Genomic DNA, 16,788 nt, shown 5'->3' on the forward strand with positions numbered 1-16,788 from the left:
TGAGATCCCTTTAATGTTTTGTAAGCTCTATGCGAATCATGTCTTTTGCTGTAGCAGGCAACTGAGAAAACATCAGGAAAATCCTACTAGGAAAGATGAACTTTATTTGGGGTTAATCAGAGTCTATTTAATTGATGGCAGGTATGTACCCAAGAAGACGGAATGCTGTAATTAAATCAAAAGGTGCTTCAACAAAGTATTAGTTTAAGGGTGTGCACACACACAACAAAGAATTAGTTTAAGGGTATGAAGGGTGTGCACACTTATGCAACCAGCATATTGCAAGTTTTTTTATATTTTTTCCCTAACAGGTTTGTTTGTTTTTCAGTTAAAGGTGGGAAAAGTTTTGAAATTATTTATTGTGATCTCATTTTTTATATAACAACAAACTGTCATTTTAACAGGGGTGTGTAAACTTTTTACATCCACTGTAAAATGTGTCCTTAGTTTTGGGCCTTTGTCCCCCCATTATGACAGGCTTTACCCAGACTTCTTGTGCTCAGAGGTTGAGAGGTATGGTGTGTGTGTGTGTGTGTGTGTGTGTGTGTGTGTGTGTGTGTGTGTGTGTGTGTGTGTGTGTGTGTGTGTGTATAAGAGATAGGTAGCATACCCCTCAATTGCCTAAGTTTTTGCAGAATGTCCAGATTTTTGCCCCATATTTTTGTTTTTTCCTCATAAAAAGATTGAAGTTGCTAAATAATGACAAATATTTGAGGTTTAGACTTCATATCCTTTAGAAAAATGCATACTAACACAAATCCTGTTATTCTAGCAATCTTCTAAGTTCATGAGATAAATATTTATAATCTGTTCCTATTTATTTTAGACTTGGTCCAGATTTCTTGCATTAAAAGGTTGAGGTGTGAATGTGCGTGAGACAGTGAAATGCCCTAGTTAGGGTTAACATGTGGTTAGTAATTTGCATAGGCTCAAGCCCTGTACCTTAGCTACAGGAGACAAGAGCCTGAAGCCTCTACCCAAAATATGCAACTGATTTGCTTAGCAAATGGTATCACTGTTGTGTGTTTAGAGTTTTAAAGCAGTGTTAGTAGCACAGCAGGTAGCATACTTTTGTTTTGATGCAGAAGGCTGTGGGTTCTATTCCCACAGCATGTAGATGGATTGCTGACACTGTGTTGGATTTTAAGAGGGTGGGGTGCTGCAGTCCTGAGTATGTCCTCCTTTGGATAAGATGCCTAGTAACCATGAACCTGTTTTAGTTTGCCATCCATTCCCTATTGCAATATTACCAGCTTATCATTTTTAATGTAACATAGGCAATTTATTCTTCAAGGGCAGCAGGCAGTGAATTTGTAGATGAAATACTTAAATATGAATTTTTTCCTAGCAGCAAGGTTTTCATTAGTTATACTCAGATCTGTTTAATGTAAAATTATTCAGATGACTTTTACTTCTGCAGAGACTGTGCATATTAACTGATATAGGTGATTTGTAATGACAGAAGTTTGAGTGGCCTTTTATAGTTGAAATGTTCTCAGTTGGACATATGTTTTGTTTCTTTGCTTACCGGCTATACATTTAAAACACGCTTTAACAAGTGTTGTATTATACAAGGGATATAATTTAATTATTATATATTATAATGTAATACAATCAGGAAGGTGAATCAAAGAAATTCTGCATGGTCATAAAAATGTGTGCAAGGGGTCGATGACTTGAAAACAGCCCAAAGGCAAACTTAATCTGCCACTGGCCAGGTGTATTTTCTTTGGATGTGGGTTTCAATGCTGTTTCAATGAATGTGAGTTTCAAAGTCACAGAAGTTTTAATGCTAAGTCTGTTTTCATTGTGAGACTGTATTGCTTTGTTTAGCAAACATCTATCAGTGTTTGTGCTGGAAAATTTGAAATAAAAGTTTTAAATTAAATCCAAATATCTGTAATCATTGTAGAAGTAAAGCAGAAAGCAGTATGCACACTGAGAGTTTTGTATGGTGTTTATGGCAACTGGGGAGAAATAGCCAAATAATGGGACACTGGAATGACTGCGTGGGGGGTCATGGGGGGGTTGACTAAAATGCAACATATGCGTACCACCACCTGTTTGTTTACAAAAACAGCACTGTAGATATATATATATATATATATATATATATATATATATATATATATATATATATATATATATGCTCGACTGAGCAAATGCCCAAATACATAAAACCCGAGCACACTTTAACGAAAGCGCTTTTATCAAAAAAGCGCTTTCGTTAAAGCATGTGACAAAAAAAAAACACTACATTTACATTTTAGCCCATGTGAGGGTCTGTGCCCCCCACACCCCCCTACTTTAATATTCTCCCTCCGAGACAGCACTACAGTGGAGAAAAGGGAAATGTCCCTTACCCGCACCGTAGTACAGCCTCAGCAACAGTCATACTTATGCGAAAATGCTTCTACGGTGAAAAGCACTCTCGCGTAAGTATGCCCGGCCATTTGGATTTCGGCCATTTGTCGAGCAAACGTCCTAGAGCCATATATATATATATATATATATATATATATATATATATATGTGTGTGTGTGTGTGTGTGTGTGTGTTATATACATATATGCAGGAATTGAACAATTCATGTAATGATGGTTAGGTTATATGATATATAGCAATATATGTGGGGCAGAATGTTTGTTAATTTTAACTTGTTAATAGTTTGATTACTTTTATATAAATGTAAATGTGCCAGTGTCATAAGTGATAATTCAATGAAGGTGTTTGAAAAAAGTATGTAACAAAGTCTAGGAGGTTTATGAATTTTGCTTGGAAATATTTGCATAGATATTTTTTTACCCCACATAGACTTCAAAGAATTCTTCCTCAAGAAGACAGCAAATGGAAGTGTGATGGGAAAGATAGAGGTAACAGCAAACATGTTTTTGGGAGTATAACGAGATGGCAGATTTTATATACATATATAGACATATATACATATGTATATATGCACACTCTCTTACTAGGAGACTTCAAGTACCCCTCCATCACCTGGGAACACTTCCTGGAATTCATCAGTTCCAAAGCCCTGGACCAGCTCATTCTGACCCCCACTAGAGGAAGCAACATCCTTGACCTGGTTATTTCTAACACGGGTGACCGTTGCTCTACACCAACAGTCAGTCTCTCCCTGGTTAGATCCGACCATAAACTAATCACCATGGAAATCCACATCTCACCAAAACACACACACACCCTGTAAAGGTAACTACCTTGAAAAACTTCTGCAAAGCTGACTTTGGACTCCTAAAAACAGAGGTGGCTAACTTCACGGCACCCATGTCAATGGAAAATAGCTGCATGACTGCCAAATCATACACCAATGCACTCTACGAACATGTACACAAATGTGTGGAACTAGCCATACCCAACAGAACCAAGACACTCTCCTCCAAAAAAGGAAGCCAATCTGGTGGTCCCCTGCAATTAATAAACTCTACAACAGAAGGAAGAAACTGTTGCAGAAAAAGGTGAAGTCCCAAGACTGGAAAAACTCCCTTATTAGACTCAACAAAAAGTTGAGATCCTTCATCAAATCCTCTAAATCCAGATATGAAGGCAGAATTGTGGCAGACACTAAAAACAATCACAAACCCTTCTATAGCTATATCAAGAACCTCCACAGCAATACATAGATTTGCTCTGAGATATTGTACAATGGTACCTCCTATACTCAGCCAACAGATATTACCAACATACTGGCCGAAAGATTGTCAACTTTACCACCCCCCAAAGGACCAATCACAGTACCAGAAGAATGCCAGGCACCCAGCATTACTGCAGAACAGGTTACAGCTGCATTGTGCAAGACCAAGAATACAGCTTCCATGGGACCCGATAATATCCCTGGCTGTGTTCTACATGAACTACAAAGTGAACTGGCACCATATCTGTTTGTCCTGTTTAGTCATAGCCTTACCTCAGGCTTTGTACCTACTGAATGGCACACTGCTACAGTCATCCCTCTCCATAAAGGGGGAGCCACTATAGACCCTGGGAATTATCACCCCATTAGCCTGACAAGTCTGATATGTAAAGCTATGGAGCGCATCATCATGAAGCTAATTAACAAAGATGTAGGAAATCTCCAAACTCTAGACCCCATGCAATTTGATACCATTCCTCACTCAAGAATTATTGATAAACTCACCAAACTAGGCATCAACCCCTGTATCACTATGTGGGTTGCAAATTGGCTCACATATAGAATACACAGTGTGAAAGTAGCAGACTCCAAGTCAGACTGCTGACCAGTCATGAGTGGAGTCCCACAGGGATCAGTCCTGGGTCCTCTTCTCTTGGCATCAACTTCTCAGACGTCCAGGCCAACACAAAGGGACTCTGTCTGACCAAGTTCACAGACGACTGCAAGCTGGGAGCCATTATTAACTCCCCAAATGATGCAGACATCCTACAGAAAGGCCTCACTGAGACCAATGACTGGTGTCAAAACCATGGCCTTAAGCTTAATGTCAAAAAATACTCAGTTCCCAATAAATACCACATCGATGGGAGTCCACTGAACACTGAAGGTGCTATAAGAGATCTGGGGATGCAGGTTGACAACAACCTCTCCTTCGACCACCACATTGCCACTGTGGTCTGAAAGTTCTTCTATGTGCCACATCTCATTACCAAGGGTTTTGCATCCAGGAAGAAAGAGGTCATCGTCTCTCTCTACTTTTCCCTCATTAGACCAATCATCGACCAGAATGCCCCATTTGGCATGTACTTCACTAACACCTGCAAAAGCTGGAGAGGCCACAGAAGTACCTCATGAAGAGGATCATAGGCATTAAACACATGTCCTACACTGACAGACTCAAAAGACTCCAGCTATTCTCTGTCTCATATCGCCTACTTAGAGGTGATCTCTGCTTGACTTACAAAGCCATGTCTGACCCAGCTCTATTAGAAATGCTACATCTAAAGAAATCCCAATCCCTCCACACCACACGCTCCAGAGACCTCAACCTTATTACCACAATCAACAGAACATGCTGGAGGGACAGGTTCCTCACCCAGAGACTGCCCATGCTCTGGAATAGATTTCCCATACATGCCAGGCAGATCACCTCTCTAACCCTCTTCGAGAGAAATCTTGAGTGGATGGATAATAGAAAGTTCACTCCTGGATCACTCCAGTGACTCTACTTCATAGAGGCACTGGGAACTAACATCGGGTGGCACGATGCCAGAGCACATCCATGGTCTAGGCTTGTAAAGACTCCAGGGCCATTAGCCTAGTACACACATGTGAACCTATATATATATATATATATCTATATATATCTATATATATCTATATATATATATATATATATATATATATATATATATATATACATAGGTTCATAGGTTCATACTAGGCTATCTGCCCTAGGGCATTTATAAGCCTAGCCAGAGTGTGTTTGGCTTTCGCCACCCATTTTAAATTAATTTTGCTATGCCCTTTTTTGAGGCTAGTATACTGTGCCTCTGTCTAACAGTGACACAGAAGTGATACCCGGGGTAAACCTACGATCTCCCATCCACTCATCAAGATTCCTCTTGAAGAGAGTCAATGAGGGACTCTGCCTAACCTGGACTGGGATTTTATTTCAGAGTGAAGGGAGTCTCTGGGTTATGAATCTGTCCTTCCAGCATGTCCTACTTATTTCAGTGCTGAGGTTCAAGTCTCTCGAGCGCGTGGCTCAATGGGATTTGGATTTTCTGAGGTGCAGCATGTCCATTAATTCCGGGTTGGACATAGCTTTATATGTCAGGCACAGGTCACCTCTGAGCAGGCAGTATGCCACTGAATAGAGCTGGAGTTTCTTTAACCGGGCAGCATATGGCATCTGTTTGAGCCCTTTGATCCTCTTGGTGAGGTACTTTTGGGGTCTTTCCAGTTGCTGCAGGTGTCTGGTAAGGTACATGACAAAAGGGACATTGTACTCAATTATGGGCCTGATGAGGGATGAGTAAAGAGGCACGATGACCTCCCCTGATCTAGATGTGAATCCCTTCATGATTAGGTGGGCTATATAAAATGTTTTTCTAACCACTTGTCATGTCCTCCCCGCGAGTCGAGTGGCGTTCCGAAAGACATGCGTGATTGGGCATGCCTTAGCTGAAGGTTGGGCGTCGAGCTGGCAACTCGGCACTGTGAAAATCTTCTACCAATCATTAGCGGACCGGAGTTCCACTGTGTCGACCCCTAACCGGGGAAAAGCCGAAAGACAACCCACACACACATATGTACATATACATATATGTATGTATGTGTGTGTGTATATATATATATATATATATATAATATATATATATATATATATATACACACACACACACATGTACATGTACATATATGTATGTGTGTATATATATATATATATATATATATATATATATATATATATATATATATAATATACATACACGTTTATAGGTTCATAGGTGTGTACTAGGCTAATGTCCCTAGCCCATAGGATTACCCTAATTTATATATATATAATATATATAAACACAAATACAAAACAATTTAACAGGCAACTCCTACTGTAAACACAATAATGTCCTATATCCTCTAGCCATAGCTCTCAACCTCCCATATCCAAAATGAGGAACACTAGCCCTCATAATGTAGAACAAATGGGCAAAATGTGGAACACTACTAATAGATTACTAGCAACTTCGGCTAAGAAGGTCATAGGATGGTTAAAATACGCTGGTTTTACTTATAAAGAAGATATTTTAGTGAATGAATATGATTTATTTCTATTTACCATTGATTTCAATTAAAAATCCTTAACACTGCATGTGTTAAAATGTGGAACTTCGAGAAACATGAAATTTGTAGCCCCCAAATGCGGTACATTCCTCGTAATGTGGAACACTTGCAAGGTATCCGTCCAGGGTTAGTGATAATGCCCTTCGGGTGTGGTAGACCTTAGAGGCTATTTGGGTGTGGGCTATTTACAGAATACACATCCTGGTGGATATTACTGCTTGCTAAAAAACGCCGTAAAGTTTGCGGGACCTGTAACCGAGTGTGTTTAAAGTTAGTATTTGGTATAGTTACATTACCCTGAAGGGGGTGAGTTTCTCGGCCAACCCTATATACAAAATCGCCTAATTTTACACTTACAACTCTCGCGCATTCTTGGAAAGTGTTTCGCATTTGGGGTGGGAGTTTATTACGCGCATGCGCCTACTAAGTAGAAGGCTTTGAAAAGGTACGGTAGAATCTTAAAGGAGTCATTATACATCTGCTAGAACGCGTACTGGTAGGTTCAGGTAGTATTTATTACCGTTATCGGATTAGGTATAAAATACATCTATAAAACGATTGCGGATTTTGGCTGTTTGTTCTTGTTTAGCTAGGCGTTGTAGATTTACTAAAATTTATTCTAGAACCTCTTTTGGGGTTCCCCCCTGCGGGATAGATAGAAAGGCCCAGTAAGGCAAACGTGTTTATAAAGTAAGTAAATATGTATATAAAATTTGACGCGTATTTATTTTTAAGAGGTTCGCTGGATCATTTTTATTTTCAAGTACTATGACATCGGGCATAGGAGTGGCTTTATAGAAAGGCTTAAGACTCCGAACTTGGTAATAAAACAGTTGGACGTACAAACTTACACCTACTGTCGCACCAGACGCGCAGCGAACTGTACCATACGAGTATTGAGGAGAACGTTTTCATGAGCTGAGTTTTTCTACGCGGATTGTTCTGTCTTTTAAATAACTGCTGTTACAACTGTTGATGTTGCCACCCCTGGGGATTAAGTGGCGCTGACGCCGGGCACCTTGTTTACCGCCCGTGATTAGATTGCGAAGGACAGTAGCTGAGTATTGTTGGGTTGTTGCTTCCTAGCAGGGGTTCTTTGGTTTGGGTCCTGGCGAGGTGCCTTTGTGTGGAGCTTACACGTGCTCGTACGTTCTTTTGGGTTTTCTGTGATGATCATGCACCAAAATGCTTGAAGTAGGTGGTTTGTACTACCTCTAAATTAGCCGTTTTGAGCGGTGTGGAAGAACAGTACCAGACGGTGGGAAAGCTAGTGGTAGGTTTACTTGTCGTACCCCGCACCCCACATGGGGGAAAGGATTGTGAACGGATGCAACTTGAGTAATGGTGGTAGCTATGTGTGATAGGTCAAAGGCAGGCGTGAGGGCGCAGATTTGGGCCTACGCGTTATAATATGCCCCCCCCCCGGAAAAGTGTTCTGTGCAAGTCATTAAGTTTTATCGCATGTTTGAAGTAACGGAGGTGTGTGATTATGTTCAACTGTTAGCCAGTGAATATTTGTTTACTCTTTTATATTTTTTGTTGAAATCCTCTTAACCTGTTAGTGCGAAAAATTGTGCCTAACACCGAGTAATGGTGGGGTCAAAGTTTTGCCTTCGGCTTTTTTCCGGAATGGGGTCGCCATGGCGGAACTCCGGTCCGCTAATGATTGGCAGATTTTTACGAAACGCCGAGGTGCCAGCTTGACGTCCAACCTTAAATGAAGGCAGGCCCATTTACGCACGCATTTCTCTCGAACGCTACCCAACCGCGGGGAGAACAGACTCCACACAAAAAGCACTCCTAAGCCGAGAATCGAACGGGAGAACCTCTTGCTGTGCGGTAACAACGCTGGGGTCAAAATTGTTTACAGTGTTAATCACTTTCTGATGGATATAAATTTTGAAATTAGTTGTCATTTAGTGACTTTAATCCTCAGTGGTTGACTAGCCTCTTGCTCTTAAAATCATAAGTCTAGACGAAAAAAAATCGGAATGAAAAGTACCCATTCTTCCTGCGGGTAAAGATTCGCAGGCAAGCTGATTTCTGTTTTCTTGACCAATAATTTTTATGCTAAAAATGTACATGTTCATAATGCCTATTTGTGGAGCAGAACCACCTCTGTCCCCCATTGCCAGTATTTATTTCTCACTTAAATTCTACGATTGGTTTTGTTTCACTTTCAGTAGTGCTGGGTTTAAGGGATGCCCCACCTTCTGCAATAACATTATTCATCCAGAAACCCTTTTCCAAAACTACTTGTCAGCGAGAGCCATTTTCGCTTTCCAGTGTACATGCTTAAAGGACAACAATGGGATTTTATTAAATGCTCAACTTCTCTGTCCCTTCTATTTTACTGTTAGTAAACAGTACAGTGTATAAAATATTTTAAATCTACAGTTTTTTCCCCCACTAGAATAAATAGTATCTTGCAGTATTGTGGTGGTTTCACTTTCAAAAAAATTGTCCCGCCCTGAGAAAGCTTGTTAGTCTCCACCTATGAATACTGGTAGTTTTTTTTTTTTTTGTCCAGTCCCTTCCCCAAACTGACATTTCCAAGACCTAAAAGCCCACCCATGCTGTGATGTCACAGCTGCCTGGTACTTTTCCCTACCTGTACAGAAGGTAAAGGCTAGAACAAGGAAACGGTACTCTGGTCAAGTTTCCTGCTGTGTGCTGTCAATCACAAGTGATAACAGCTCAAATTACCCTTAGCACATAGACAGCTAGGGAAGTTAGGTGTGAAAGGGGGTGGGAGATTCACAAAGCCCTTCAGTTTGGCCATTCTAAAAAGAAGCAGCAGTAAAAAGCACTTTGAAAGTCTGTTCTGTGGCATTTGCATTGTAGTCTCTGAATGGCATGAAATTTTGCTTAACTAACTGAAAGGCAGCAGTCTATGCATGTAAAATTAATGCAGTAACAGGAGCTTCAGGAAGCAGTAAGCATACATGACATAATTTGGAGCCAAGCACACTATGTTATGGGAGGGACTAAATCATAATTTCAAAATACCAGACCCATGTGGTCAAACTCAGAAGTTACATATAAAAATATTTAAAAACCTCTAAATCGTCCCAGAATGGTGTTAAAATGTAGGACACCGAACCATTATGAAATTAACCTGTTTTTGTATTGTGGGTGTGGTTCTCATTTAAATACCATGTGGTTCAACTGTGTACTCAACAGGCAAAACTTGCATTTTTTTGTGTCACTAATGTACGGCATTGTTGAATGACTGTTCTCAAATTACTAAAACAAATTTTAGATCAGGAAAGAATATGAAGGAATATTGGGGACACTTGTATTTTTTAGCGTTGTATTAGAATGTTACCCCACTGTGGTTTTTGTGCAGGAATGGGAATGGCCAAATGATTGACAAGGCAAGCCCATGTGATGTTGCATGGAAAGCATGGCTGAGTGACGAGCCAAGCAGATTATCCAGTGACATTGTGAATATTCATTTTCTGACCACTTAACACAGACTTCAAGCTTTTTTTTGTTTATGGTATCTTTAATTATAATTTTGTGCAGTAATTGTTTCTGCAGCCCCCCCTTGCAACCCCACTTCCCATGGCTGCTCCCCATACAAACTAAACAATCTGTGTTGAGCAGAAGTGCATTTTCAAATATAACATTAACAAGTCAGTTTCGTTTTTAATAAGGAAATTAAGTGCAGCAAGAACGATATGTGCTCAGTCTTGCAGGATTATTTCAAAAGGTAATCCTCCCCGACATGCAGACTATTAAACAAGATTAAACATTAGATTAAAACAAGCAATTGGTGAAAAACTATTCCTTTTGTATAGTTATCCACCACCCCATAAAGCCTTTGTCTAATAACAATATCTGACCTGCTGTATAAACTAGTTACTCCTCAGTTGGCAATGTACCCCATCCAGGAAGTTTTTCAGTGGAAATAATAGACCTCTGTGTGAACTTGAGCATAAAGCCATAGGCTACTATGTGCACAATAGGGATCCTGCAAAACTAGCAGCTCTTAATTGCGACGTTCAGAAAAGTGACAAAACCATATCAACACCGAACTACTGTCAAGTTCATCCTGTTCAAGTTAATTGTCTTTAAACACCTGATCTTATGAAATGATAGTGTTACCTTGTGAAATTTCACAAAGCAGGAAAAATGGATTTAGCAGTATTTTGTTCATTTAAAAACTCATATGAAGTAAATGTGCATAAATTCAATTATAAAAAGCAACTTGCCCCAAATCAAAGGGATGAAAAATCAACATGCAACAGATTTGACTTGTTACTAGAGGTTCTCCTGTACGGTTCTCTGCTGGAGGCCTTCTGTGTGGAGTCTGCATGTCCTCCCTGCGGTAGAGTGGCCTCCGAAAGACATGCGTGAACAGGCATGCCTTTGCTGAAGGAATTTAGCTGTCAGGGATGTGAAGGGACAGTCCCATTGCTTTTTCTTCCAAAAGTCTGTATGTTCAGGAGAGGGCAGTGAAAAATCTTGAGACAATTTCAGTGATGTTTCAGGAAATCGGGGGGAGTTAAAAATGACTGCATTTCTGTATACAATTGTCTGAGTCTATCTTTACGTTTGGCAGAAACGTCTTTTCAGCTTTACTGCGTCTCCAACATTTTCAAGTTGGAATTCTTACGGTGAGTTTGCAAACTGACTTATCTTCAGGAATACTTCCTGATGCCTCTTCTGCATCCTGGGGTATTTTTGCAATGCTGCTAAAAATATGCTGTTAGCCTGTTTTCCCTCTACTCATTTCTGCTTGTTGCCAGTTTTTGTTTATTTTCACAAGCAAGATGGTTCATTAATTTGTCTTGAAATGGATTGTGTGCAGGTAAGGAGAAAAACATGCATTTTTAGTATATGAAAGGTAGCATTGTATTTGTTTGGGAACATTGTGGAACTTCTGGATTTCCAACCTGTTAGCAAGTGACTTTGTTGTACAAGCATATGGAGTTGTCTCTTGCATGCTAACTACACTAGCTAACCCCCCCTCCCTTTAGCACACACAAACCTACAAGGTTGAGTTTATATGTTATTAGAAATGTAGTTGTATGTTAACACACTGGTTCCCATAATGCACAGTAGTAAGTCTTGCATAGCCGTATGTATGCCTCTGTTGCTAGTAGTGCCTTGATTGACAATACGCTGGTGGTGCATGCTCTACTTCTGGATAGACAGAAGCATTACTGCATTGTGTAGACTACTGTTTTACAAGTGTAATTCAACTGGGTGATTTGCACGTACCGGGATCATTGCAGCATATGCCACCCTAGCTTTAATAGCCACATTAGAGCTGCTAGCAAAGTTTTTGCTTGCTTGAGTGATGTTGCACCTCTTAATGTAAGAAACCCAATCCCCAGGGGAGGGCTCTGTAGTGTGTAATGCTGACTCCATACATGTGAATACCCAGATGTGGGGTGAACTGATGCTTGCTTGCTGTCACACAAGAAGCATAATGGACTTGTTATTGAGTGATGTTTAGTAAATTTGATAAGCATTTTACTTTACATTTGTTGACCGGGATAGTCCAACTGGATACATGTCCATTTTCAGCAGAGGCCCGGGGAGAAAACCTCCAAGGTAAGCAGTTAAGATTAAGATACAATATCTACAGTGGTTGCATACTTAAGCAAGTTATAGAACTTCCATAGTTAAAGAAAATACCAAGAGTAGGTCAGTGTTAAGTAACACAGGTTAGCTAAAGGTACTGTTGGAACTCGTACAGTAAGATTCAGACACTATTTGCGGTGTTTACTTACCTAAACAAGTTTAGAGGTAAATGTAAGTGTATGTCAGGATTAAGTAACCTAGGTAGGCTAAATTACTGTTTTTAACTCTTAGAGGAGAGTTAGTCAAGTTTGCTACATTGACCTAGCCAGTTTAGACTCCTTAATCTTAAATTCACTCAGGTTGGTGAGAAAAGTAATCTCAGGGGAGAGAGTTCCAGGATCTGCCTACAGAGTTGGCTGTGTCAACTGGCAGAGTTATTAGTTTTAATAGTCTGGACTAGTAGTTTTATTAGAGGATCGAAGAGGTCTGGGATATTGTGATAGGGGGTGATTACAATCCAGACAATACTCCTGCTCTTAAAAAACTATCTTATGGGCAACAATCCGGTTATACTGGATCAAGCTGGGTAATTCTAGCCACCCAGGCTGGTTTAGGCTGATAAAATGAGTCCTGTAAGGCAGGCCAATGGCAAATCTGGCAATGTGGTTGTAGCAAATAGTTTAAGGGCAGACTGGTTTAGATTGGTGAGTAACTGGGATGCATACAGAAGTGTTGAAAGTGGGTGAGAACGAGCTATGGCAAATCTAGCAGGAGGGGGTTAAGACTGCCTTTATCCTGTAAAGTGAACCTAGTTTTTTTTTTTTTTGATGGTCTTGATGGATTGATTTAACATGTAGGTAGAATTTTAAGATTATTGAACAGTTTGTAGAGGAGTATGGGGGGATTATTGTAGATTTTATGGTAAAAGTGAATGCAGTAGACTTGTGTGTTGGCGAGAAAAGTAACATTGTGGAACTTGGGCTGAATATCACACATGCATTTTATTGAAGGGTGTTAATAGTAGCTTGTACCAGCACAGCTCACATTTGAGCTTGTGTAGAAAGATCCTTAAATGGCTTTTAAGGGAGTGGCAGTTTGCGGAATAGGAGAACCTTTTGCCAGTTTTTACATTTTCTCAGAGTAAGGATTATTTTCGTTCTCTGACATGGTGCAACTCTGCTTAGTGTTGTGCAAAAACTGTAGATCAGTAGCAGCAGTCTTTTAATTTCATGGTTAACTACTTCTCTGCTTCTGGCATGCTTGACTGAGTCACAGAGCTGCCGCTGAATTTTCCACCAATACCTGTATGAGACAGTGGTGCATCAACCTTCACAGTGGCCTCAAGCTGAACAGATAAGCTTAACATGGGTGCAGTACTTTGAGACAAGGCATGTTACTTGTGCTTGGTTGCACTTGGGGGGGGGGGGGTGCTGTCCCCTTTTAATGCCCCACTAAAACAATCTTAAGCATGCAGTCTTGTATGCAACATTTACTATGTATGAACTACCAACCTCCTTAACAGACATGTGACATCTTAGTTCTAATGTTTGAGTGGTTGTACACTTCACTGGAAACTTTTGGGTTTTGGAAACTTTTGGGTTTTCAAAATTAAGCTTTTTTGTTTCCTTTTACTGGTGTTTCTTCGTCCATGTTAAAATATGGGGAGTTCTTACAGGTGGCTCTTAATATTCATGTTGAAATGTATGGGGGGGGGGCTTGCTACCAAAAAACTTAAGAGCTCCTGCAGCCTTAAATGGAACGTGATCTGACTGCTTTAACTAAATGCAGCTTCTGGAAATGCCTGTTTGCTTAGTACCCCCATTAAACCCTTGCTACACTTACATAGTAAGACACGTGTGTGGTCAGGTTATGGTCTGGGCCAGATCGAGGGAGGTGCCATAAATTTCCTTGAGTAATGTGCATTTGTTCTGAAATGCATGGTAAGTGTGTGTGTGTGTGCTTTAATAGATGCTGTTTATATGAAAGATAGATATTAAAAAGGTTTAAAGCCTACATAAACAGTTTGTTTTTTTCAGTAACTGTATATGGTGTTTTTTTGAGGCTCTGTCCATCAGTAGCCTGTTCATTGAACCCTGCACCAAGTTAAATGTACTGAAAAGGGGGGGGTTGCAGGGCGGGGTGGCTTTCCTTCCCATGCCACTGCATCTCTCTGTACTCTGCAGTTTCACAATGGTAGGGTGTAAAGGAGCAGCTTCTAAATTTGCTCGACAGCCATTGAAATACCCTACAAGTAAGTATTGAGCCCTACTGGTCAATCCTAACACTGATTTCTAGCTTCAAAATATGCAGTCTGGCAGTACATGTTGGCCACTATCATCGGTGTCTGGCAAAGAAAGGGTTGCTTTTAATTTTTCAAGATGTTTTAAGCGGAGTATGCCTCCAGACATTGTCTTCTGACGCCTATAGATGTCAAATTGTTCATATTTGCATTAATAATGCGAAAACCATGCTGCATACAATGCATTAGATTGTCTTCAAGCATGCATGATGGTAAGCAATTGTTTTTGATTTCTGTCTAATGCAGCTAAGGAGATTTGAAAATAATACAAATGACATTTAGTTAAATATCTCGGCGTTCAGGCAACAGAACTGTGCAGTCTCTTGTGAAAGCTCACAGCTGTATGAAGAGAATTATGCTTGGCAGTATGCGTCTTGAATGGTTACTGAAATGTCTTCAGTTTATGCGACATTACAAAATTAATCACTACCTTTGTTTATAACATACAGTTTAAAGCATCAAACCGAATGCCACTTGTGTAAAGATTTTATACTGAATAATTTGCAGTTTTGTTTTTTAGTAACGCTTATGGTTCCAGAAACGAGAATATTTGTTTGGACTATAAGGTGACAACTTACAAGTCACGCACCCTGGGAGTTAAAAGTAAATAAATACGCATTCAGAAGAGCTGTACTGGAAGGAATGAGTTAATATACATTTATACCATGCCTTGTAGACTGGGGTGGGAATGTGTTCAGCTGGGCCTATAGGCAGTCATTGCTTTTCCACATCCTGTGAAGTAGTACAGCTGAAAATGGCCAGAAGACAGACATTACAAAATACAGTATTGTGTTGTCATTTGACACTGAAGTGGTTTTGTAAAATGAGTTTCCACTGGTGTGCCACACTTCCCAGGGGATTATAGTGAGGTGTACATTATTTACAGTAGTTTACTTTTTACAGTATTTTAGCATGTTTTGTAATGCTTCATTTTTGTCATGGTGCCTGCATGAGCCTCCACACTACTTGAATATCTTTTAAAAATGTTTTTTTTTTTTTTTTTTTCCTCTGTCGCAAGTCCTTCCAGCGAAGCTGGGTCTGCTGTATGGCCTTGTCTTTTCCTTGGGAACTTGCTAGATTAATATTTGAAGTGGTTTGAGGCCTCTTTGTTGCTGTCAAAAAGAGGTCATAGAATCTTCAGACAGCCTTGCTTTGATCTCAGCCAGATTACCTGGCAGAAGAGTGAATTGCAGAAGCTGATTGCCAAGCTTGTCCACAGGTGTGCAGTTGGGTCACTGATTATATTTGGCTTGTGTGTACCTGTCTTGAGTTTCTTGCCCTAAGTTGATTAGATAAAAACACCAATGGCAACAACCGCAACCTGTAAGTATTGCAAATTGCAAATGTGACACTTGAACTGGAAAGTCAGTCAATACAATTTTTGACTGTTGTATGCTTGGCTTCTGAATATTTTATCCTTTATGCATAACCTATTTTTTTACCGTGCAAGGAGGATAGAGAGCATTTATTTTATATTGCTCTTCATCACTTTTTAGATTTATACTTTAATTCTGACTGGCTTGTTTCATTCAGTCTGTATACTATTCTTTGCTTTAAGAATGGGAGGAACCATTTCTCTCATTTAATAGCTATTTGAATTAATGTAGCAAAATGGTTAATATTTCAGTAACAAACGGGAATATGGTAAAGTCTTTTCCTTTACAAAAGAAATCTTAGTCGGTTCTTGTTTCTGTTTTGGTAAACTCCATATCACTCCTTTGGTTATAAAGCTGTATAACAAATTGCTTGCTTTTGACACATTTTATCATTTTTGTTATAGCTCTTGTCCATTTCATTTTGTTCAGTTTGTTTTGACTTTGCACTTCAGTGTCTTTCAGTCTGAAGTTTCCATTGCGTTACTCTTAACCTTTTGTGACACCCTTGTGGTGTAAGGTTGCAATGGTGTGCATTTCCATCTTTTCACTCATAATGGAAGCAGTAGAGGTATCACTATTTGTTACTGTAAATCTCTAAGGCAAACTTCAACATTTCCCTGCATTTCTTTCCAGAAAGCTGGGTAAACTGTATGGCTTTCTTTTCCTTGAATTTGCCAGATTAACCGCTTGAAGTGATTTGAGACCTCCATGTTGCTGTCAAAAAGAGGTTATATAAATTTTAGATGGTGAAATAAGATGTAGACCTCTGAATGTGGAGGATGCAGGATTGATGTTGCCTG

General features: G+C 39.8%; 1 protein-coding gene and 1 non-coding gene across 2 annotated transcripts in view; both read left to right on the forward strand.

Annotated features, from left to right (window-relative positions):
• LOC122797187 overlaps positions 1–16,788 on the forward strand; it is a 529,981-nt gene that overhangs the window by 280,881 nt on the left and 232,312 nt on the right. The gene's annotated exons all lie outside the window — the stretch shown is intronic.
• LOC122797499 lies at positions 15,624–15,759 on the forward strand. Its single transcript, XR_006364176.1, has one exon. It is a non-coding gene; the product is annotated as a small nucleolar RNA SNORA9 (small nucleolar RNA).

This window comes from Protopterus annectens, chromosome 3.part0 (assembly GCF_019279795.1).
Source record: "Protopterus annectens isolate FY-2018-M chromosome 3.part0, PAN1.0, whole genome shotgun sequence".
Classification (NCBI taxonomy): Eukaryota; Metazoa; Chordata; order Ceratodontiformes; family Protopteridae; genus Protopterus; species Protopterus annectens.